The 26561-nt window shown below is 40.2% G+C and overlaps 2 long non-coding RNA genes across 2 annotated transcripts in view; both read left to right on the forward strand.

Annotated features, from left to right (window-relative positions):
• The window catches only part of LOC121642872, a 296332-nt gene that overhangs the window by 110350 nt on the left and 159421 nt on the right, over positions 1-26561 (forward strand). The window lies entirely within an intron of this gene.
• On the forward strand, positions 1354-24849 carry LOC121642873. Its single transcript, XR_006011002.1, has 3 exons — positions 1354-1427; positions 8685-8690; positions 24838-24849. It is a non-coding gene; the product is annotated as an uncharacterized LOC121642873 (long non-coding RNA).

A 26561-nucleotide genomic window follows, 5' to 3' on the forward strand; every position in this document is an offset into this window, starting at 1 on the left:
GCGCTTGTTTGTGCATGGTGACAATTGAACTGATTTTATTCTATTCTGTTCATGTTTCCAGCCTGAAGCATCACATGACAGCTGTGTTTTACTTCATGGCACCATGTCACACACTTGCAATTTTCATGAACAGCACACACAAATTCAGTGATGTTGAAGGCCCAGCAGCAATTACACTTCTTGAGCATCCTGGGAAGCAGTGGACTAGAGGAGAGGATGCTGATGACCTACTGCTCTACCATTAAAAGTATGCTGGTGTACGGTATCCCTCTCTACTATGCTGGCTGCATGAAAGAATGAGAGGAAGAATCTGGCGAGGGTGATAACGACAGCTGGGAAAATCACTGGATGTATTTTGTCCACCCTGGATGACAATGCCACCACCAGATGTGTGTTCAGAGCAAAGTGTACCAGAATCTACCTCTGAAAGGAGATATAGAAGCATCAAAACCCAAACAAGCAGACTAAAGAACATTTTGTCTTACCCCTGGGCAGTGAGAACATTTAAAATTCACACACTAGGGAGGGATCACATGCACCTGTGGGGGGGCCTGGTTGGGGCTGGGGAAGATGTGCCGTGGGTGTGGACTCTGCTGCTGTCCTCCTCCCCCTCCTCTCCTTCCCCCTAGGCATGTGATGGGTGGGTGCCTTCTGGGATCGGTTGTGGCTCATTGGCTGCGGTCACTGTGCGGCCCGGTCGTGGGGGATGGCTGATCCTGGCCTGTCTTACCCTGGGGGCCTCCTGGGGAGCGGGGGTGCCTAGTGCTCACACACACACGCACACACACACACACACACAAGTAGGGATTTGGGAGGCATTCACGTCATGCGGGGTGGAGCGGTGGGGGCCTTCTAAGTGGCCTCCTTGGCCGAACCCTGTGGTGACTCACCTCTCAGTTTTAATTACACTTAGACATCAAAACACAAGTAACACGACTAGGGTTGGGAATCATTTGAATCTGAATGATTCCGGTCCTGATTCCGGTTCCATGTTTCGATTTTAGTTCCTAACGATTCTTGATTTTGATTCTCTTCGAGTCTGGGTCAAAAAAGTTTACATATTTTAACCTCATCATTCCCACCTGGTCGCCAGCAACCCGGTCAACATTTTGTTAGATAAAATCTAAAACTCTCCAATAACACTTTTGTCAATATAATTCCAAGTTATACCTTGTTAAAAAGCTTAGAGTCTCTGTATTCGAGCAACATCATTTATTTTACAGTACTCCTAAACACCAAAAGACAGTAAAAGAAACACTATGGCTAGCAACACAGCAAAAGGGACTTCCTACCTGTTTTGTGGTAATGATGTCATTTTATCGATCTGTTCCATTAACAACTGTATTACTTTTCCACAGAAGGGTCCAGTGTTAAAAAATATCAAAAATAGTTTGCCACAAAATTATTCCAAGTTATGTATTTTTCCAGTATAGTCCTTATGAATGTCTGCCTGCAAACTCCTTCTTCATATATAAAATCAAATTTGCGGTCTGACAACAATTTGACTTTTCTGTGAACCCAGTATTGTTGGGTACGTTTGTATTCCTCACCTTTCTGGCCAAAAAAGAAAAGTGTCTCCACTGTTTTATGTGGCTTTTTCATCCCAGGACACCTGGAGATACACAACAAGCACTCCCTGCTTGACTAGCCAAAATGCATGCGCTCTTTTTCTTTTTGGCCTGAAAAAGTCTGTGATGATAGGCTGTCATTCATGTCAAATACAAGTGTAGCCAATCACTGGGCGGTAATGCAGACTTCCAGCAGATTCTTCTTTGTTGGTGTTCGGCAGCTTCGTCTTCCAGTCGGCAGACCAGGGATCGAAAATAGGAATCAAAATTTTAAAATTTTAACGATTCCAGGAGAATTGGAAAGTAAGTCCTAGTTCCAATCAATGCTCAATGCCCAACCCTAAACACAACACACAAGCAACTGGGGGCGTGCCATATAGTGCATGGTGGGCGGGGCTGCTAATGTGGCCTTGCTTCCAGCATAGTGCAGTCACTGCCCCTCAATTTTAAAATCAAACAACATACACTTCACAAACAGTCTGGAGCAGAGAAGGTGAGGGTAATGGGGATCTCTCACACCCCTGTCACCCTGGGCGCCGCTGGGGCGGGCAGGGGGAGGTGGTTGCCCCAGGAGCTGGGACCGGGATTCACTGCGCTGATGGGGGCTGTTGTCCCTGGGGGATGCCCAACCTGCCACATCTGGGTGGGATGGGATAGGGTAGGTGGCAGGGGGTGGTGTTGGAGGTCGGATTAGGGGCTCCCTGTCCTCTGGTCTGCCGGGGATGTCCTCCATGGGTCATGGTGGGAGGGTTATGTGTGATGTGGTTGTGTGAAAGTGAGTGTTTATGGGTACATCGCAGGGGATCTTGTGAGTGAGGGGTTATATGGGGTAGAGGGTGGAGTGGGTGGAGGGTGGGGGTGGTTGATGGTGCCCTGGTTCCTGGGGTGTGCGGCTGAAACATCGTGGTGGGTGCTGGCCCATGCTGGTTGGTTGTCTGAGGAGGCCTGGTACTTCTGGGCATTGGGTGGGGCCCTATGCCTTGGGGGAGGGGCTGTCTCTGAGCTCTTAAGGCCATGGGCCCTTTGCTCAGGCTCCCTGGATGGCCGGTGCGTGGCGGGCCGGCGGCTGCCGAGCTTGGCCCGCCAGAACCACAGGGGGCTCTGGCTGGGGCTCTCCTCTGCCACCCTCTGGGTGGGACTGGGGTCGTCTTCAATGTGGGGTGGCATGGGTTCGTGCTCCGGGATTGCTGCTGAGAACCCAGGTCTCCGGGCTGCCCTAGTCTGCCTCTAGCCTCTGTGGAGGCGTGGTCACATTTGCACAATCTCATTCACCACTCTTACTCTGCATGCTAACACAGTCACTGAGTTGTCCAGTGGGTTTATACATTAAGAGATATTTTTGTTTTTTCTCTGTGAGTGTGTTTCTTGTACTTCGACTGTTGTTGTGATATGTTTGTGATATGTTTCTTTTTTTCTTTTTTGGTTAGTATTTAGGAACTTGATTATTGTAAGCTCTGTTTTTTTCTGTAAAAGCAGTAGGAAATTTTCAGGTGTGTCTCTGTTCAAGTGCATCATTTTGTTTAGGTTTAAAGGGTCGTTGCCTTCAGTTTGTTGCATTTTTGTCTCTTCATTCTTCTTTCTGCTTTCTCTTTTGCTGTCTTCTTTTTCTGTCCCCTCTGGTCAGGTCCAGCAAGATTACATACGTTCCAAAATTCAAAGTAAATAAATAAATAAATCAGATTAACAGGAGCCTTATATCCATAAACCTCCCTTTGGTAGAGCAAATTTGTTTGGCACAACACAGCAACCAGACTATTATTTGGCTTGCTAAAATGCTGGACAAGTAAGGTTTAAAAAAAAAAAACAAAAACAATCACACGTCATGACTGTTTCCCCGTGAAGGTTGGAGCTTGTGCAATAGTTTGGTTTAAGTGCAATTGTAGTGTCTGTGATTACATATTTTTTATTCATTACCCTGCATTTTAATGCATTTTTATCCAGTTTTTTGTCAAATTGTGACACTTCTCTGTACCTTTCATCATGCCTGTTTTTCTTGTCTTTGTTTTCAGTGCACCTTCAGATGTGACATTTTAATTTCATTATAGTTTCCTGTACAATGACAATAAAGCCTTTTCTTATTTCATGTCAACACAATGACTGTTTCGAATGCAGACTATGGCTGATTCATTAAAGAAACTCAAAAGACCATAATTAGAGAAGGTAAGGAAAATGAAGAAAAAAAGGACAGAGCAAAACATAAGACAAGAGTGGCTGTGACTGGCAGGAGAGAGCTCAGAGAAGAAACAGGATGCAAGACAGATGTTGAATTGACCTTAGTTAGAGGCTGCCAGCGGTGTTGAAGACCCAAACTAAATAATCCTGATTGGACCATTCAGGACAAATTTGATCCCCATCCAAACTTTGTGTGTGTGTTTCAGGCTTATAATACATTTACACACAGATGTTTAAATTAGTCACAATTATAAACCATCTGTGACTGACTTCCAGATCCGGTGGCGTGATGGACACATTAGGTCGAATTACTGATGAAGGAAATCCGGCTGGCTGTATTTATGTTCTGTGGATGAGATAATGATCAAACCACTGAGGAAATCGATCTGGGTTCCAGCCACAAAATATTGTTTGGCAGCGTTCACCCAGCAAACCTCAAACAGCCCAGTAATAATTGTGATGTGTCAGTAGCACATGTGGATCTGATCCATTACAAAGAAAGCTGTAAACCTGGCTGCACATAGATCACATTCTTCACTGTGCTTAATCAAACTGACACTGCGACTATGCTGCGGCCATTTCTCTCAGACATTTGGATTTTAATCTCAGCTCCATCTCATCTGCAATATGCAGTTCAGAAGTGCTTCTTTTATTGGCATACAATAAATAGAACAATAAAACAATATAATAAGTTTAGTGAGCTGGAATGTTACATTTGGTTCATTGGAACGTGATTTCAATATTGAAATGTTCTTCTCCTTCATTCAGATGGATTTAATCACAATGTTTCCTTTTGAAACTGCCTACATGTTGACAAGAATATTATCATCTTGTTGATAACTATTAAAACTTTAAATATACTTGAAAACAAATTCAAACAGTGGCTGCATTTTGAGCACTTTTGATCTGGTCTAATGTCCAATCAGAATAAAAAAGTCTCAAACACCAAAAAAAAGACTAGTTTATCCAACCAGTCTCGATTGGAAAGAATTTTCAATCCGATCGAGAGGAGTGGTTTAAACCTTTTCACTATCGGATCAGCCGGAAAAAGTAACCACATATACGCTCACCCTGATCATTTTGTGTTGGATCTTGTTTCTGAGCATGCTTGAACCATGTTGTGTTTAAATGACAAAACGAGTTTCAGGAATAACTTGAAAAATGGTAGCGGCAAAACAGAACGGGACTGAGGCTGGAATAATGCTTTTTTTGTTAGAAACTGAAAGAGTTAAGGAGTCAAGATTCGTTTTGACGGTCAATAGGTTTAAAAAAAACAAAACAAAACAACTGAAATCTTTATCGTCCGTGTAAACATGTCAGCTGGAATATCTGACTGGACTTATTTCAGTCAGATAATTGAAATATCTGTCCATGAACATAGCTAGTGAAACCAGTTTGCATTTCTTCACTTCAACGAAATTAGGGACAGTTTTAAATTGCTGCTAATCACATGGCAGCAACTTAATGCATTTAGTAATGTAGACATGGTCAGAATGACTTAGAGAAGTTCAAACTAAGCATCAGAATGAAGAAGAAAGGGGATTTACATGACTTTGAATGTGGCATGGTTGCTGGTGAAAATAGAGAAACAGGAAAGTCAAACAAGTCATGCAATAATAAGTAAAGAACTATAATGTACTATCCTAATACTATACTATACTATACTATACTATTAATCTTTTGTACATCTTTTATGTAGAACTCATCATCCATGTCCCAAATGTCAGAAATAATTAGAATGTGTAACAATGGGTTGTGCATTCGTTGTGCTTTAACATTTAGCTGTGTGTATCCATCTTACATTTGTTCTTCAGCGATGTGTTTATGAGAGGTATTGATACCAAAAAAAGCTTAGTCCAAGTATATAATTGACAGAGCTGGACTGCATTCACCTGTCACACATTTGATGAGCAGCATATAGTATATATTTTAACACACTATAATCATTGTCATGTTTTAAGGTGTCACACTCCATCACGTCTTCTTGGCGACCTTAAGCGGTGCAAACACCAAGAGCTAAGTGGTGAGCATCAACCATCCAGCTGGTCTCCATCTACACAAAGCTGCTGTGCACACACTCTTAAACAGTGTTAGTTAACAATGTTAAACTATGTTAAGCTAAGTTTGGCAGCAGTCTAGTAAACTGCTCTCATTAACAGTGATGGGAATTAGACAAACCACACACACACCATCTGCAGGCCCATTCTCACTGATGATTTATAATGATAGGTTTAGAAATAATTAGTTTTAGTTATATATTTAATGTTTGATAAGCAGGTTTGAACTGTTAACTGAAAATCTGACAACAGGATTAAATATATTGACAGGGGTAGAGACAGAGGAGTCATCACAATAATTACTGAAACATAAAACTAAAAGAGAAAATAAAATAAATTAAAAAAAAATTTTAACCCCAAAGAGACAAAATTAAATTAAATTAACTTCAATCAAATTAAATTGTAGACTTTCTGCTTTGCTGCCGTGCAGACGCTTCCTGCTTTGCTTGCCCTTCTGCTTGTATTTTTCTTCTTTTTTCTTATCTTTACCAGCAAGAAATTTAAGAACAGGCACTCCTGGTCACTTATAAATAAACAATATTTTTTGATAGATCTAGTTGGCTATCATCAGAGAACTAGTGAAATAATGTCTCCTAACCCTGAAGTATCAGTGAGCTGCACTGAGTGTGAGCAACTTTCTTTTAGGATAACAGCTTGAGAAGAGGACTGAAACGCCGCAAGGCATTCGTGTGAATGAGGAATTTATTGACTCTATTGCAGCTTCTGTACAAGCTACTGAGTTGTCAAATGGACTAAGTCAAATCTTCATACGCTAGGTAATGTCAGATGTGGAGCCTCCTGCTACAGACCTGGCTGATACACTTCCTTGGATGTGTTCAAATGATACTGGAATAGCTGGAGAAGATCCCAAACCAGACAGTCAGGCAGATCTCTCCTACTGGAACAGTGTTGGTGCCAGACCAAAGTCATCAACCCCAGCCAGAACCTGGTCTGATGTTGCTCATCGCAGAGGTAAATCCAGCAGGACATTTAAAGCTCTAGCACTCACTCAACCACCCGAAATTCATTCTGTGGTCACATCCAGATGAAGATCATTGTCCACAGGGGGTCTTTTGATATTCTGAGGAGGAAAACTGGCTCCAAGATCCTGAAGAAAGACTTTTCTCTGCTGTTGGAGAGACAGTGTCAGTTTGGAGCACACCATGTCCACATTTCAGGACCTATTCCTGAATAGTAAAGGAATTGAACTTTTCAGTAGACTTCTTGGCCTCAACACATGGTTATCGCCCATGGGATAAAGTTCATTGATAACTTCAATATCTTTTGGAACTAAGGACTCAGACCTGATGGTGTGATTACTTGCTGTTGGGGTGGCAAACCCAGACATGAGTGTACAGAAAACTCCCAACTCTCCCCCTCACCAGACCCTCTTCTCCACATCACACAAGGTCTTCAAAGGATGTCTCTATCCCAGTTCAGACCCCAGCAACAACCATCTACCAAGAAACACAGGGCTCCTCCCCTCCATCCTTCTCTCAGATCATCTGTCCTTGCAGAGCAGGGCACGGGAGGATGTGCAGGAGGTTAATGGAGCAACAACAGAATTCACAACAAAGATAACATGCCATGATGCGTTCGGGGTCCTTGCTGTAGTTTTGCTACTACTGATAGCTGTTCTGAGATCAAGCCTGGACCCAGTAGGATTCCTGTTTTAGTTAGGAAAATAAGGAATCGAACATGGTCAGTTTGTGGGATGAATCGATCTGATCTGTTAACTGTACCTTGTATAACTCAGAATACAACAGAGACCAGTGTAAACTTCATAAAGCTGCTGTACTTAATGTTAGATCTCTGTCCAACAAGTCACAGCTAGTTAATGATTTCATCATTTCTCACAGTTTAGATTTTCTTTTTCTGACAGAAACATGGTTAACAGAAGACACAAGTGCTACAGTTCTTAATGAAACAGCACCCCCTCATTTTAGTTTTATGAATAAATGTTGAAACGGGAGGAAAGGGGGAAGAGAAGCTGCCTTATTTAAAGATTCATTCCAATGTAAAGAGATTTCATTTGATGATTTTACTTCTTTTGAATATCTGAGTTTTATTTTAAGGGGCATTCCTGAAATCCTATTTTTATTCATCTATAGACGCCCAGGACAATGTCCAAATTTTTTTTGATGAATTTTTTGAATTGCCAGTTATCTCTACTGATTTTAACCATCTTATCTTTACTGGGGATTTTAACATTCACATAGATAACATGATGGATGGTAATGTCAAAGAATGTTCTTCCATATTGGACATGTTTGGTTTGTGGCAACATGTAAAGGAACCGACCCACATTCGAGGTCACATTCTGGACCTGGTTATTTCAAAAGGTGTTGATATTTCTTTTGTTGCTGTCACTGACTTGGCCTTGTCTGACCATTTTTGTATTTTGCTTGATTTACTGATCACTCAGAATCTCTAAACAACCTGCTTCTCTCTGCTTATTTATTTATGCATATATATATATATATATATATATATATATATATATATATCTTTTTTTATTTATTTTTTTGGGTCTGATTGAAAATGTATAACATTTATTTGTAAATTTCAAGGCAAATGTGAAGTTTTGGATTGCACCTTTACTCAGTTTTTTTTCCCTTTCTTTTTAAAACTGATCAGTCCATTCACAATTAAGCACATTTAATTTAAAAGACAAAAAGGGAAAAAAAAAATCTTTAACATAAAATAAGATCTTTTTCTGAATGAAGGTATTTTTCTACTTTTCATGATTTATAAGATAACTTTGTTTTTAAAGTAAATAAATGGAATCTAGCAACTTTTGGTTACCATGTGCAAACATTTTAATTTTTTATTGTGTCATTTAAAGTTCTTAATTAGTAAAATGGTTAGTGTTGGGCTGAAAGTACAGGACAGGGTTGACTTCCTGTTACGGAACAGCGTGCACTCTTTATTCCTACTCTTAATAATTTATACACCTAAAGTCGCTCTTTAGAAAAATGAGGGTTTTGATACTGCAGTTCTGAAGCAGCAGCCTCTTATATTGCAGAAACCATCTACTCATCATGGTGGGCATACTTGCTTATTTACACACAGAGAGAGAAGAACTTATTAATTCAGAAAAATAAAGAAATCATTAATGTAAAACAGTGTTTCTCAATCCTGGTCCTCGGTGACCGCTGCCATGCATTTTAGAGGTGTCCATCTTTACCACACCTGACTCAAACGAATGGCTCGTTAGCAGGCTGCAAAGAACTTGAAAAGCAGTTCAATTAATCTGAATCAGGTGTTCTGGAGTTGGAAAGAACTAAAACATGCAGGGCAGTGGTCCCTGAAATCCAGGATTGAGAAACACTGATGTAAAATGATTCCATTAAAAATGAAAAAAAAAAAAAAGATTTTTTCAGTTTTTTTTTTTTTTTACTTCTTTTGAAAGAAGAGCTTCAAGCACAGTGACATTTTAAATATTTGCACTTTTGTTAATAACCAAGACTTAAATGTGTTTTATGATGGATCAGCTCACTCACATCAACATTTTATTCTTTTTTTTTTTGCACAGAAGGAATATACAGTGATTAAGTAATCTCAATTTTTGGTCTTAAAAAAAAAAAAAAAAAAAAAAAGTCAAAATTAGATATAAACATCAATGGGTTCCAAGGAGTTCTTGAAGTGAGAACTAACCTGAATAAACAACAAACATTAACATTATGCATTATGTTGTATAAGTTAAGGCTGTATGCAGTGTTTTTTTTAATGCAAATGTAAACGTTATAGTTTAGTTTCAGAGTTCAATTACTGTCAGATAAATGCGACTACTGTCTGATTGTGGCTTCTGTTGGTGCATTTCACTAAATGTGTTTAACAAGAGAACCACGCTGCTGCTTTACCACTCATCTCTGAAACATCATATAAAATATTACAGTTAGCTTGTTGTGTGATGAATGCTGTGTTTTTTCCTTTTTTGGACTGACTTGCTAATGGTTCACGTGAATTACGTAATCTGCTCAATAAAGAGGCTACGCGGGGGTTGAGACTTTGGAGTTGACATCAGACAACTGATAGAAAAATACCTATCACTTGTCAATTTACTAAGAGGTATGTATTAAGATTTTCACAACAACTTTATTTATTTTAGGATTAATTTTTTATTAATTCATGCATGACAGTAGCCTGTGTGTGTTGATTGTGCTCCCCTGGTTTTTGACAGAGATGTGGCGCAATAAAAATCAAAATTATATATTTTTTTTAAAAAACACTGATTTGATCAAAATCTCTATGATCCAAGAATAAGTTGTCTCTCTAATATATCTTCATTTATTTATTTATTTAGTTTTTTTTCAATCAGTAATGCATTATCTATGGTGCCAAAACCTCTGTTTTATAACAACAGTAAACATCTTGAAACAAAATGTATTTTCATTTCACCAAAATATATATATGTATAAATGTGTAAATACTCTTGTTTAGACTGTGGAAGCTCCTTGTTAGAGTTTACTACACCATTATTTGAGATACAAAAAATAAAATCAATTCATCAAATCCACAATATGTTAAAGGATGGTTTCTACAGAATAGATTTATATGTGTGTGGTGGGGGTTTGTGTGCTTTGCTCACCCTTCATCAACCCCAACCACCTCCTGCTGATTCAGATGAAATTGAAGATGAAATGCGATGGTGCTTCATTCACCCGTAATACATTTTTATCTGAAGCATTTTGCCCTAATTGAAAATGAGACAATTGAGTGTTGTACAAAGTTAATTTACAAAAGAGGGAGGGGTGGCCTGTTTTCTGCATAGGCTGAAGTGAGCCCGACAGAAATGGAAACTCATGGTTGGATGGATAGATAGATAGATAGATAGATAGATAGATAGATAGATAGATAGATAGATAGATAGATAGATAGATAGATAGATAGATAGATAGATAGATAGATAGATAGATGAAATGTTGGGCATATTTAATCTTTGTATCACACTCAGAACATACAGGGTGTCTTTGTGTGGTGTGTGTTTTACAGTACATTCCTATTTATACATGAATATCTCACACCGCTGCCTCTGCCATCCCCTGAGGACCAATGGCAGAGTTGCATCATCTGTATTGATTGATACTGTTTGTGAATTAGTGAGGGGCAAAACGAGCAGATGCCCAGTGAATTGAAGGATGCTGTTGTCATGGGAACATAATGGCGCTACAAGGCAGCAGGGGGGAAAAAAGAGCTGAACTTGTCAGTCAAGCAGGTCCGCCTGCAATGCCACTCAAAGCCTCAGCCAGGTTTTCTCTTCCAAGCAGAAACTTTTTTTTTTCTTCCTTTTAACTCCTTCTGCTAAAGCAGCTTCTCTGTGTGTACCCAGTTAAACACTGTTGCCATAGAAACATAGTTGTGTGACTGTACAGGTAGTGGCTGGAGCTCAGAAAAGCAGAGTGCTGTTTGCTCATGTAGGAAAAGAAGTTGGAATGGATAAAATCCTTCTTTGGTTGGATGAAGACCTTCATTCACTTTAAGCTAAAAGACAAAATCCGAAAGAGGCTCAACAAAGGACGAGACCATGAGGGATTAGAACCCACCTGAGCCGTCTGCTCACTACTGCAGTAGGAAAAAAAATGTATTTCTGAAGATTTACTCAGGCTGTCCTTTACATTTACAGTAACTAAAATGGAAATGGAAGAGCCATATGCTCCAGCAAAAATCACAATTCTTCGCTTATTGCTTTAAAGATTAACCAAGGAAAAGCTCTCCTTCTGACCTCTTTTTATTTAGACCATGTGTAACCACTATGATCAGTGACTGTGCTGAACAGTTTTGTAAAACGTGATTAACCCATGTCTTTCTTAAAGTTTATAAATATAACTTAAATCTTAATTAAGTAACAGACAACCAAAAAGTGCTAAATCATAACACATTTACATATTTATAAAGTCTTTGGAGTCTGTTGTATTTACTAGTACTTTTGCATGTTAGAAAATTCCAGGAAAAAAAAATGCACACTCAAAACTTTATGCCTTCAAGCTGAAGCATTTGTCAAGCCTTGCAGATACATTCAGTCTCTCCAATAAGATCAACAAGCAAATTTAGACAATATTTCTAACATAATTTTTAAGAACTCTGCCATTCTGAAAGTTATTGTTGGCACTTAGAAGCTCTGTGTAAAGACATACAGCAGAAACAACAACCTGAGCTGATGTTAACCATGATGCAGATTGTGAGCCCTAATAAGGCTCATCTAGTTTTAAGGTGTGGCTTTGGTGGCAGACAACAATAATGATGGTGGCCTGTTGGTAATTTAAATGATATCTTAAGCCTGGTACACACATAACGATTTTTTTAATCTTATGAGATTTTTTATCTAGTCGAGACGTCACGTGTTAGGATAAAAAAATCAGTTTTGATCGTACTGTGTGTAGTGTGCTCCAAAAATGTAATCACAGAACAACACACACATGATGATGCTGTCCCGCAACTTATCTATAATCTAGTCCTCCAAGCCGGACAAACCTTGAAACATAGAAGAACCATTGCAACAACCGGCAAAAAATGAAGAAGAACCATAGTAACAACCGGAAAACACAACACACAGCATAGAGTTGGATAAATAGGACGAGGGAATGATGGTGGTCTTGGGACTATTGTTAATGTAAAAGCCAGAACTGAAAAAAATAACTGACTGGAGACGCGTGAACACAGACTTTATTTACTTCCTTGTTCCCCAGCCAACTTGCTCTCTGATTGGCTACATTCCGTACCACGTCACCATCCACGCAATCAGAATGCACGAGTCACCGGCATTCCTCAGAAATCGGCTGTGAAATAATGAACATGTTCAATATTTCCGATTGTCGGCTACAACCCAATTCGGAGAGGATCATCGGGGACAAATCTGCTTGTAACACACCTCAGACCAAATGATAATTGTACAGGGAAATCTCATAATGATCGGGCGTTTGCCGTCCAAGGTCGGGAAGAGGCAAAATTGGAACAAAAACAGCCCAAAAATTGTTATGTGTGTACCAGGCTTAATCAAACCGTCAGAGAATAGACTGAATAAACGTTTACATGGTGGCCGAACTCACAGACTTAAAAATATTTATTGATCAATAATATAAGGACAGGAGAAAATGGATAACACATCGGATATACCATCACAGAACCCCAATAAGAGGAAAAAGAAGGACTCATCGACGAACACAAACGATCTGCAGACCACTGAAAGCAGGGTTAATCTCCCAGCCGAGAAAACATGCACAATCAAATCGACATGGTGCAAAAAGAAAATGCTGAACATTAAACCAGCAGGTGGACACACTCCGAAAAGAAAACAAACTAATGAAGGAAACAATGTTGGACTTACAATCACGAAGCATACGAGATAATCTCACCGCATAGAGGAAAACTCACCCGATGACCCATATATGGGAACACATGGCACTATGATATACCATGGAGCCTGGTCATGGAGAGCTCTTTTTGTGAGGATTATTAGCTTTGATCATCTCTCAACAATCACAGGTTTATACAAGTATTGCATTTATGGATGCTGAAAAAGCATTCAACAAAGTTAACTGGTAATTCTGTGTAGATTTGGATTTGGGGAGTCGTTCATCCATTGGATAAAATTATTATACACAGAACCAACATAACTAAAAATAGAATCACTTCATCCTCATTCACTCTGTACCAGGGAACACAACAAGGATGTCCACTCTCTCCTTCATTGTTCGCAATTTTCATTGAACCACTGGCTCAAGCAATAAGGGAAAACAACATGATTCAGGGAATTAAGCATTCAGACAGAGCACAAAGTAAGATTATATGCTGACGATATTTGATCACAATTACAAGACCTCATCCAGTCAGTACTGTCACAGTGTTTGGCTGGGGTCAGGATTTCCCAGCCGTCCCTGAAGGCATCCTCCCTCCAGCTCTGCTCTGATTGCTGATGCCCTCCACCTGTGCTATGCTCTTTATATACCTGTGTGTGACAACTTCTCTCTGCCAGATCGTCTTGGTTTATTCCCTGCACGTTTCCAGCCTTGTTCTTCTGCCTGCCTGCCTGAATTGATCTCCGACCTGCTTCTGACCCGGATCTTCTGATTCTGCCTGCCCCAGTCTGGTAACTCTGTTCTGTCGTTTGGATTATTCTGGAACTCTGACCTTTTTGGATTGTCTCTAGGACTAGGATTTTGGATTACGGACTTAACCTTTATTACTGGAAGGACCCCTCTGGACTCCCATCGGAAGGATTAGTCTGGAGCATATTAACCCACTACTAGCCCCATTCTAACCATCTTTAATTCAGCTGCTTAACAGAGTCGCGGTGGAAATCCTTCTGGCTGCCCCTATCATCTCATCCAGAAATATCTGCTGTGTGGGACTCCTTCATGCCTTCTGGTACGTGGCCCCAGTCAGTTGAGTTTTGTCACTGATTATTCTGCCTGCTCACCCCTCTTCTCCTACGTTCACAGACGAGCTACCTGAAAGGATCCTGACACCGCCTTCCAATCCAGTACATTGTTCAAATGAACTATCTTTACACCAATCCTTGGGTTACTGACTTTCACTGGGTCCAGTCTGCTGAAACGTGACACAGTACAGGAGACATTCAAAATCATTAACATCTAAAATATATCTAATTATACAATTAATTGGAATAAATCCACCCTACTTGCACTGTTAGATAATGCCTGGGATTCTGCCGTTCAGACTTCACTTCCAACACTTGGGGCTGGAAATATTAAATATTTGGGTATCAATATTTCCCCCAGGCTGTCAGAGTTATTTCACTTAACTACTCTTCACTTCTTTGATCAGTGCAAAATGATGTAAAATGTTGGTTAAATCTCCCACTTTCACTTTTAGGCCACATAGCAACTGTCAAAATGAAATTTCTACCTCAAATAAATATATTTTTTTCAATGCCTCCTGTAACTCTGACAGAAAAATGGTTCCAGTCACTCAACAGTTCAATTTCACAGTTTTTGTCTGGGAAAATAAGAAAGCCAAGGTCAAGTTTTCACCCCTTCAAAAAAATAAACTTCAAGGAAAACTAGAAGTAGAAGTACCACATTTACCTCATTATTTTTAGCAAATCAGTTACAGTATGTAGTTAAATGGTTTAATCCTACAATAATGATGCTTGGATTCATTTAGAACAGACATACTGCCAAAATCTCAAACTATCAGATCTGCCATTTCTTAGTACCTCACTTGAAAATCACAACTGCTTTAAAAACACTGACTCTGACAGCCTGCTGGAGAGTCCTCAGAATCACAAGCTCAACCACTGCACCATGTAAATTCACCCCGTTATGGCAAAATCCTGATTTTCACCTCTGCAAAACACCTATTCACTTTCACACATGGGAAGAAAAAGGGATGACACACCTCCACCTTCGATAACAATGACTTCATGACTTGCCAAGATCTATCTCAGAAATATGATGGGAAACCAAAAGTCCTTTTATTATATACAGCTTAAAGCAATCATTAGAAAAAAAAATGGATGTAAAAATAACACTCAGGGACCCACAAATATCAGAGGAAATAATGCAAATTAAAGACAATAAAAATCAATTTCTAATTAACTAAAAAATATATAACTAAAACAGAAATCACAATACATGTACTGCAAGTTAAATGGAATCAAGACATATACACCGCTCTTACTTCCCCAAGCTGGACTGGCATCTGGTATAATACATTAACAATGGCAACAAACACTAATGTACAACTCATTCAAGACAAATCAGTCACAGAACTCACATCACCCAATATAAGAAATATAAAATGGGGCTAACGACTACTGACATCTGCTCACAATGCACCATGGGTGTTTCTGACGCCTGTTATCATGCTGTCTGGGTCTGCACACCAGTTCACAACTTTTGGTCAACAGTTACACAAAACTTTTCAGATGCTCTAAGCTGTAGAATCCCCGTCTCCCCATGCATATGCCTGCTGGGAGACCTACAAACAATACACCTACCCACCAGCTTTTGCAAAACTGAAAATCCAAACATACACTTAACTTAAATCAGAGGGATAATTTATTAATAGAATTCATAGCTTTATTAAAAATCACAGCTTTCCATAAAAATGACACACCATCCTTTAGGGAGAAATAGAGACCATTCCTAAGCCATTACAACCTTAACCCTAAATGAGGCTGATGTCACGCACGTTTGCAAATTCACATGCAAATTCCCGTCCAGACAATATCAAAATGCACATATTTACATGCACATGTTTCTTTACAACAAGGTGCATATGTTACTACTTTTGGAAATTAAATAACTGATGATTATCATTTGACTTTATTGCATACATTAATTATATTACCCAACATTATTATTATTATTATTATTAATATTATTATTAATACACTAATTTAACTGATTTTATTGTCATAAGGTGAATGGAGCACTTGTGCACAAACACATTGTTTTTTTTTCTTTTTTTGTTTTTGTTTGTCTGGTTTTTTTTATAAAAAATCATAGAATTTGTATCATTCTAATTAACTTTATTTTTTTTATGTTTTGTTTCATTACAATTGGACACCTAAGAAGAGCACTTTATATAGACACACAGTATAAATTGTAATTTCACTTTTGCACAAAATAAATAAAACAAACAAAAAAGATACTATAGACAAGCAAGAAAACAAAGAAAAACAAAAACCAAAAAAAAAAAAAAAAAAAAGGAAAATGGCACAGTTGAGCAGAAACAATCCCAGATAAATATTAACATTGTGTTGTATAAGTAAAGATTGTGTGCAGTGATTTTTTAATGCAAATGTAAACGTTAAAATTTAGGTTCACAGTTCATCGTGTTTTACTGTCAGATAAATGTGACTACTGTCTGATTCTGGCTTCCACTGGTACATTTCACTAAACGTGTTTAACAAGAGAACCACACTGAGTGACACTTTACCACTCATCTCTAAAACATGACATTAAATATTACAGTTAGCTTTTCAATTTACTAAGAGGTATAAGATTTTCACAATTACTTTATTTATTTTAGGATTAATTTTTTATTAATTCATGCATGACAGTAGCCTGTGTGTGTTTATTGTGCTCCCCTGGTTTTTGACAGAGATGTGGCGCAATAAAAATCAAAATTAACATTTTTTTAAACACACTGATCTCTATGATCAAAACCTCTATGATCCAAGAATAAGTTATCTCTCTAATATCGCTCCATTTATTTATTACTTTTTTATTAGTAATGTATAATCTATAGTGCCAAATACTTTTTAAAAGTCAATTAACATAACATAACAATTAACAGGACTTGTCAATAACATTGATATCTCTTACCTCTTAATGCTATAAAATGTGTAGAAATTGTTGTTTGGCTGCATGATTTATGGTCTAATATTTTCTGCATCTTATTGTGATTATTCATAGCACTCATTGTGTTCTGTAATGCAATTCCCCCTGTTTTTTCCACCACTTTGGATATTCATATTTTGTAATTGTGCATTTTTGCTTAATGTGAAACTAACTAACCATGTTCATTTTTTCCAGAAGTGATTGCCATCCTTCAGTATCTGCTCCACAGAGTGCATCTTCCTTTGGGGATCAAAGTCATTTCAAATTCTTTGCAAATTTCTGTGTCTCTGTACTAACCCAAAAAGTGTGCAGGGGGGAGTTTTGAGAGTATTACAGGTATATTTTTTAGTTTTCTTCTCTCGCCACACTGCCCATGCAGAGTGTAAACCCACTGATGAATTCTCACAAGCTGCCTCTTTTCATCCCCTGCTGCAGCTTTGATGTCAAACCCTCCCAGAAATCCACCAAAAAGAAGTCGTTCAGAGACAAACTGCTGCATGACATGCCACTGTTTGGGATTAGCAATTAACTACATTTTTCATTTAATATGACTTCATCACACAGATAATGATCCTTGTTTTGCATGGATGACTCTGTAGTGTTGCTAACACTCCCTGCAGAATTTTGAACAGACACTTAAAAGCCTTGAATTTGAGGTTTTTTCTCTCTTCATCTTTGTGAGACACTAATTAGGGAAAGACGACTTTGTTTTCAAACAGTATCACCAAATTTTCATTTTTGTCTAACAGTAAATCTGCAGGATGTTATTATCTGTCTTTAGTTTAATTGCATACAGAACCAGTGAAACATTTGGATACACAAATTATATTAATTGCATCTATACATTCATTTTCAGCCAATTATCTGAGGGCGAGTTGCAGGAACAACAGCTTAAGGGGGGAACACCCAAACATCCCTCCCCTCAATGACACTCTCCAGCTCCTCTTGGGGGGATCCTAAGGCATTCCCATGCCAGAAGGATACAGAATTCCTGCAGAAAGTCCTGAGTCTGCCATGGGGTTTCCTCACTGTAGGATGTATCTGTAAAACCTCCAAGGGGAGGTAAAACCTTTTACAGCCTCCCCCAATTTGGGTACATCAAGAACAGATGGTGCCAAATTGTGCCAAAATGGCCACTTGCCTGAACTGTTAGCACTAAAACTTCTCTTTTTTTGTTCTGCTTCACTTTCTCAAAGTTGGCCTTTGCAGAGATAATGTTCGCAAATGTTCTAGGGCTTGATAAAGATTTAGAGCTACAGCTGCACCATTCCATAATTATCCAGAAAGTTTCTTTTTTTTTCCTTTTTTTAGTCAAGCCTGAAAGATTTGTATTTATTTATTTATTTTATTATGCTCTGTAACATATTCATTTGATTTTCACCAGTAACTCATATTCTGCTAATTATACATTTTACCAATTTTCACAAGTGTTCCCGTTATTATGACTCCTGACGTATTCAGATTGACCTTGTGGCTGCAGAAATATACTCAGCAGAGGCCTAACGAATAGACACAGGAACCAAAGGGTTCATTCCTTTTAATAAGAAGGAGCAGGAGCTCCACACCAAGCTCCCTCCATTTGTGTAAGCTCTTCCACCAATCTCTTAGGCTGAGCCTGGCCACCGTTTCAGGCCACCAAATCTGTAAGTCACTACCAAGATCTGGTGACGACAGATGTGGTTTGGAACATGGACCAGTAAAACTAAGAGCTTTGCTTTGCAACCAAGTGCTCTCTTCACCAGAATATACTGGTGCAGCACAATCTCTCAGTCCACCTCTTGCTTCATCCTACCACCAGTCAAGACCCTGAGACAATTAAACTCCTCCACATGAGGCAAGGAATCATCCCAGCCCAGAGGGAGCACTCAACCATTGGTGGAGTCCAACACACACTGTTAACAAGTGCTGTCAATGTGGGCACAGCTCACGTTCAAACTAAATACATCAAATTTGAATTTGGGGTGTGTGGTGCCCAAGATGGCAGTCATGATGGAGTACTCTGAAGCAAGATGTGAAGAGAAAAATAGTTTCTTCACCGGGTTTTCAGGGTTTACAATAGGCTCTTTCCGACTGTAGGAACCTTTTGCAGTTCCTATAACCTTTTCAGGAACCAGGCCGTTTTTTCGCGCATTCCGACATATAGGAACTAGGGACCAAAGCCCCCAGTTCCTATAACCATTTTAGCTCCTACTCCGAGGCAGGGTCTGAGCGGGGTTCTATAGGAACCCTCATGACGTAGGTGTCCGCTGCTACGCCCCTTACCGGAGTTCTGCTTACTTCCTCTTCTCGTGACCCCGGCATTTTTAAAATTCACTGTTGAACTCAACTACAGACAACAACAGAAAATGGACAAAGCCAGCGACAAATGGACCGACGAGGAGGTCAAATCTCTGTTGGCCATCTACGCCACCCAGGACATCCAGCGAGGTTTTGAAGGCTCGCAACGGAATATTAAAATCTTCGCGGCAATAAGCTTAGAACTGGAGAAAGCGGGGATCTTCCACAATGCGAAGCAGTGTAGGGAGAAAATGAAAAAACTAAAACAAGACTATAAAAGAATCAAGGACCACAACAATCAGAGTGGCGCGAACAGAAAAACAAGCAAATGGTTCGAGACATTAGACCAGATCTTGGGCCACCGACCTGCCTACTCGGGGAACGCAGGAACAACGGACTCGTGCGCTGGGCTTCTGGAGTTGAGAACCCGTGGTGAAAACGGTTCCACCTCGGAGGAGTTCAAAGGTTAGTAAACAAGAGAAGAGGCTTTGCTTGTGTGTATACATTTGTCAAATTATTGATAGTGTTATTATCAAATAGTAATGTGGTTCTAATGTTTACTCAGAGACGGAGCTGAACAGCATCCTGGATGCTCCCGCAGCCACCAGCACGCCATCCCGCCATTGCTCAGGTAAACAAAAGAGCTTATAATAAGCATACATCTGTGCGCTCGATTTAACGGAGTTAAAAAAAAAAAAAGAAAACAGCCCATTTATGTTCATATTCACTTATTTACTGTCAAAAATGGTAACAGAAAAAGCCGCACACGACTGATTAGTAATAGTTGGTTCAGCCATTTCACCTGGATTAAGTATTTTTCTGAAGCTCTACTCCAGTAGATATGACCTTAGTTTAATGAAAGAAGTGCATTATTAGATGGTTGTTGGGTTGTTTTTTTGTTTAAACTTGTTTGTAACCCTACAGTGAACATTCCTCAAACCGATGTTGCATCAAGAAGTATCAGCCAGCCATGTCTTGATGCATCCACCATCTGCCAGCCCACAACAGGTATAAAACATTCATATTATTTAATCGTATTACGTTCTTATTACATTTTGAATTGTGCAATCTAAGCTGTTAAGTAGCAGTTGTAAGATATATTGTGTACGTGGCTCTTACTGATTTAGAATGGTCAGCTAAAACCTCATGGAGCCACAAATTTCTATATTGACTGTCTGCTATCCTTTCTTTCTTTTTATAACTTATTTTTTGTTTAACAAAATTTATTCCTGCAGTGACTATTCTAGAGACGGCGACAACATTGCCATTAGCTTCCACCAGCCATCAACAGCCAGCTGCCAGCACCGTCAGCTGCTCGAGACCTGGTAAAAAAAAATATTTATTGCATTGCACATGCATGCTCCAGAGTACTGCCGCAGTATTTTTTATCTTGTAGGTGTATGTTAAGTATATTTCTCCGCCCTCTTTTTTTGGCAGGAAAGAGAAAACGGACAGACACTCTTCTGACCACTGTGCAGGAGATGCTTGTCTCAGATGCAGAGCTGCAACGCACAAGTGATGAACACTTCAATAGCATGCTCGAGCTCTTCCATGCACAGCAAGAAGCGGAGTCAGAAGAGCGTGCGGCAATACAAGAAGAGATGGCGAGTCTACGACAAGATCTGGCTGAGGGTGACCTTCAGCACAGAACTTTTATGGCAGGTGTCTTAAGCATAATGGACAGGATTGCAGAAAGGCTTGGAGCACCACAATGATGTATTCATATCCCGCCCGCACCTGGACACAGTTGCACAGGTGACACTTTTGTTGTTTTTTTTTTACTTATTCTTGCACAGGTGACACTTTTGTTGATTTTTTTTTTAACTTATTCTTGCACAGGTGACACTTTCTTTTTCTAAATTTTTCACTGCTGACACTTTGTTTAATGTATATTTAGTTTTGTCCAATTTTTTTATTAAAGTTTTGCACTAAAAAAAACCCTTTGTCATGTGTCAAAATTGTTAAGCATTAAGCCTGCTATAATGCTGTTATACATATAACAATCCCTCCAGTGACTGATTACCCCTTAACTTCCTAAACAGATAAATAATAATGCGCACACTGCTTGGAAATAGGTGAAGACATATTTAATCAGCAAAGAAAGAACAAAAAAACTCATTAACATCTGTTACATTATGTGGTTGGCACAAGGTAATGCATCAAAGCAGCACGCACTCCAACTGCTTCAGTGTCTGCACCTGTTGGTGTTGGAGTATCAGGCTGTGGATAAGGGTTGTCTTCATTCCACTCCAGTCTATACTCCTCACCGTGGCTCTCACAGAGGTTGTGAAGCACACAGCATGTGAGCACCATGGACTTCACTCTCTCGAGACTGCAGTCATTCCGCTTTTGTAGGCAGCGCCATCGTCCTTTTAGCCTGCCAAAAGCATTTTCAACCACAACCCTAGCTTTGCTTGTTTTGAAGTTGAATGTCTCTTGTTGTTGTGTGAGGGCACCATTGTCCGGGAAGGGCTTCATGAGCCAGCTTGTCAATCGATAGGCAGCATCTCCGATGATGTAGTGGCCAACATCCTGTCCTCCGATGTTCCTCCTATACTTTGAAAACACCTTATATCTCTCTGCCATTTCCCACAGACCCGACAAACGTAAAACTCTGGAGTCATGTAAGCTGCCCGGTTGCCCAATGTTCACATTCCAAAACAGACCTTTTCCATCTACAACTGCCTGTAAAATAATAGAATACCACCCCTTCCGGTTGAAAAACTCTGTGTGGTACTCCAGAGGTGCTAAGATCGGAATGTGGGATCCATCAACAGCTCCAACACACTGGGGTACCCCCCATCTCTGCTCAATGTACTGTGACAGTTCTTTTAGTTTCTGTACATTTGGTATCTTGATGACTTCAGGAAACAAGACTTCTTCCACTGATGAGCAGAACTCTCTTAAGCAATTACAGGCTGTTGAAATACCAACACCAAACAGGTGTGCTATGCTCCTATACTCGGAGTTAGTGGCGAGTTTCCACAGAGCAACAGCAACTCTCTTTTCTAGCTGTATAGCTGGACGATAAGTTGTGTCCATCCTCTCCAGTGCAGGCTTAAGGCGGGCACAGATGTACAGAAATGTCACTTTCGACATACGGAAATTATCTATCCACTGTTCATCTGTAAAACCGGGAATCACATTTTTCCACCAGTCATCAGCTTTGCTCCGGACCCAGAAGGAACGGTGAGGAGTGTTGTGCGATGAGCCGCAGCAACGTCTGAAACGCAAACAGAACACGATTTCGAAAAAATCTAACTCGAACTGTTTAGTCATACGACACGCATACAGTCGTGGCATGTTTAATAATTTAAACTTACACGTCGTCTCCTTTGTCTGCGGCGCTGTGCTCTCCTTTGTTCCTCCATGAAACGGATAATTATCGCCTGCCGCTGTATTCTTCGTCTCCTGACTCTCTCTGTGTGCATTTCCAGCCTCGACATGACTCTTTGAATGTGCATTAAATGCCTCGACTTTAGACGCCTGATTTCTTCCTCCATCAGTAACATCCCAGTGAGGCAGAGCATGATCACAGCGATCTCTTCGTTGTCCATGATGGTGTTGTGATCTCGTTATATTTCGCGGGTTTAGTTTGTTATGTGGAACGCAGAAGTCACACGTTACTGTCGCAGACCGTAGCGTCACATCGGTCCCGCTACCGCCCCCAACTCATGTGCGAATGCAACATGAAACAGTTCCCCTGGGAAAGGGCCATTCTTAGAACTAGGACAGTTATTAGAACTGCGTTCTTAGAACTTCTCTGTCGGAATGAGCCTAAAGGATGCTTTGTACAGCTAAGAGGTGCAGGAATCTTTGCAGGAGGCCACTTACAGATCTCTCTAGAGCAGATATGTCCAATTATGTACCTTGAGGCCCACTGACCCCCAGGTTTTAGATGGAAAACCAGTTTGTAGATTGAAGAACATGAATGTTTTTCAGCTCAGAAAATCACATACAAACTGGACTGGAAAATGGACAAAACACACAATCAAATGTTTTTTTTTGTTGTTGTTGTTTTCTTTTCCAAATCTGTTTGTGATGGACCCACTTTATTACTCAAATGAAAACTTCCCTGAATGACATTGATGAGGGACTCCAAAAGCTGTAAATCCACTGCTCCCTTCTGCACCTACCGGAAGTCGTACTGAGCTATAATTTCTACATTTTTCTTACATGACAAAGAAACAGGGGAGTTGTTGGTTCTCTTCTTCGGATTGGGTAAAAATGATGTTTCAAAAGAAGAAGGAGAATGTGAAAGCAGGGTGGAGATTTATAAAGCACCAGTTAGAGTGAGGATATGTTTAGGCTCAGAGCCCTTGTTGGAGGATGCTCCAGGGGGGGTTTGATGATAAATGGCGCTACAGGGATGCTGTGTGTAGTTTGAGCAAGGGAGAGGGACTGTTTGCTGAATTGCTAAGATGTTTTGTTAATAGCTGGGAGAAGTGTGTTTCCCTTAGGGGGGCAGATTTTGGGGTTGAATGCACTTTATGTACATGGAGAAACATGCTGAGTCTGATTGGTCACTGCAGTGTTGGCCTACAGTTACAAGACTAACAGCATCCTGTCCTCAGATGGTAAATATCTTTGCAGTCACAGTGAAAATTGTCCTTTGAAGCTGTAACAAATAAAGATTATATTTTTTCATTATAGTATTGTTATCATGGCAGCTATTTAAGGGTTTATTGAGCCTGAAAGCTTAAAAATCATAGTTTGATTTTTAATCAAGTTATATTGTTCTCTCCAGCAATTCTATTAAGTGATACAAAATGAAGAACTCAAGCTAATCTGCAAATGTTAGAAGGTAGCAACAGGAGGGCAAGACATTTAAACACTGAGATTATTATCGGTATTTGGTCATGTTAATAGATATATTTAATTTTCTTGATGCTTCTAATTGGTCTTTTCTGAGATTACTAATTGTGACCTTTATTTGATTATCCTTAGCATTTATTCATTTTTCACCCATTACTCATCCCCTTTAGCCCTGCAAGAGTTTTAATATTACAACATCAGTTTAAGCCAGTGGTTCCCAATCTATTTTCCTTGAGGAACACTTTCAGACGAATACTGAAAAGCCATGGACCTCCTGCACCACCCTGTGCTGAAACCATGCTTGTTTTTATGTTTTCAAAAGAGAGATTCTAACCATAAATACTGTATTCTGGCTAAGTCCTGTCCTTTGATTAAACCAAAGTTGAATTAAGAACATATAGCCTCACTTTTTTTTTTCTTAAAATAGGGAAAATGTGTGGCCATTAATCACAATGGCTCTGAATGTTAAAAGTCTAGGGGACCTGAGGTGCTCTTTGGGGGATCCCCTTGAGGGGTCCTGGACCCAAGTTGAGAAACACTGCTTTAAGTCATCTTAAAACAAGATCTGGAATTTATTTTTTTATTTATTTTTTCCTCTTGAAGACATTAACTGTTTGTCGTCACAATTCTACTGGCCAGAAAATGTGTTTATAGGTTTGGTCATTTGGCCAATACCTCATACCATCCATCCATCCATCCATCAATTTTCTAGCAAGAACTAAAGATCACAGCCCGAAAGAACCAACAGAACCACATCATCTGCAAAATGCAGAGACACAATCCTGAGGCCACCAAACTGGATCCCCTTAATGATTCGGCTGTGTCTATAAATTCTGTCCATAAAAGTTATAAACAGAATTGGTAAAAATGGCAGTCTTGGTGAAGTCCAATCTTCACATGAATCAAATCAAACTTACTGCTGGCAATATGAACCAAGGTCTAGCATTGGTCGTACAGGAACCAGTCAGCTCGTACAAGTGGGTCCGGTACTCCATTCTCCCAGAGCACCCCCCGGCAGGAGTCCTTGGGGGACACAAATGAATAACTTCTCCAAGTAGATTGGTTTGGCAAACTCCCATGCCCTCTCCATAACTTTGAAGAGGTTGTAGAGCTTGCCCACTGCTCCACGACTGGAATGAAACCAACTGCTCCTGCTCAATCTGTGGATTGACTACCCGATGGAATCTCCTCTCCAGAATCCCTGAATAGACCCTACCAGGGAACCTGAGGAGTAGTTGTGGCACACCTTCTGACCGCCTCGTTGAAGAGTGGAACCACCACCTTAGTCTGCCAGTCCAGAGGCACTGTCCCTGATGTCAACGCAGTGCTGCAGAGACATGCCAACCAAGACAGCCCTACAGCATCCAGAGCCTTAAGGAACTTTGAGCGCATCATGTCATCCCTGGAAAACTGCCACAGAGGAGCCTTCAAGGACCTCAGCCACTATAAGACCCGGAGATAGGAGAGCCCATCCCTGGGTCCCCCAGTTCTGCTTCCTCATTGGAAGATGTGTTGGTGGGATTGAAGATGCCTTCGAAGTATTCCTTCCACAGACCCACAGTCAGGGTCAGCAGCATCTCATTCCCACTGTTTACAATGTTGATGGTGCACTGCTTCCCCCTCCTGAGCTGTCGAATGGTGGGCCAGAATCTCCTTGAAGCCGTCCAAAAGTTGTTCTCCATGGCCTCTCCGAACTCCTCCCATGCCCAAGTTTTTGCCTTAGCAACTGCCAAAACCGCGTACTGCTTAGCCTGCCAATACCCATCAGCTGATGAGTATCGATGCCTGACCAGCATCTACCCCATGCCATACCAGACCATACCATAGCATACCATGTTTATTTATGTAGCACTTTAAAAATACAGCACATGGTTGACCTTGGCTCAAGAAACACCATGATATGAGCCAGCTCACCACTGAGTGGTGATGAGTTGACCACCCCATCCCTCTCTCACTGTGCGTTCCTCCCAGTCACTTATCTCCAGGTCTCACTGTCATTGCCCACATGAGTCCCCCAGCAGAATGAGGGAGTGCTCTCCAATACTCCATCCAAAGACTCCACAAAGGGCGGGTACTCTGAACTGCTGTTCGGTGCATAAGCACAAACAACAGTCAGAATCCATCCCCCCAGTCAGAGGGAGGCTACCCTCTTGTCTATTATGTTGTACCCCAAAGTAGCATTTGCTGCATTGTTCTGTTGTTCTACTCTCTGGGGATGTAAATGGTCTTGGGGTTCAATTTAGTATGTTTAGTATGTTAATTGCTTTTATAAGCAATCATTTCTCTTTTTTTTTTTTCCTGTGAGTTTGTATCTGGTTATTGTTGTGATTTGGTTACTATTTAAGAACTGTTATCACTAGCAG

This window comes from Melanotaenia boesemani, chromosome 7, assembly GCF_017639745.1.
Source record: "Melanotaenia boesemani isolate fMelBoe1 chromosome 7, fMelBoe1.pri, whole genome shotgun sequence".
In the NCBI taxonomy this organism is placed as follows: Eukaryota; Metazoa; Chordata; class Actinopteri; order Atheriniformes; family Melanotaeniidae; genus Melanotaenia; species Melanotaenia boesemani.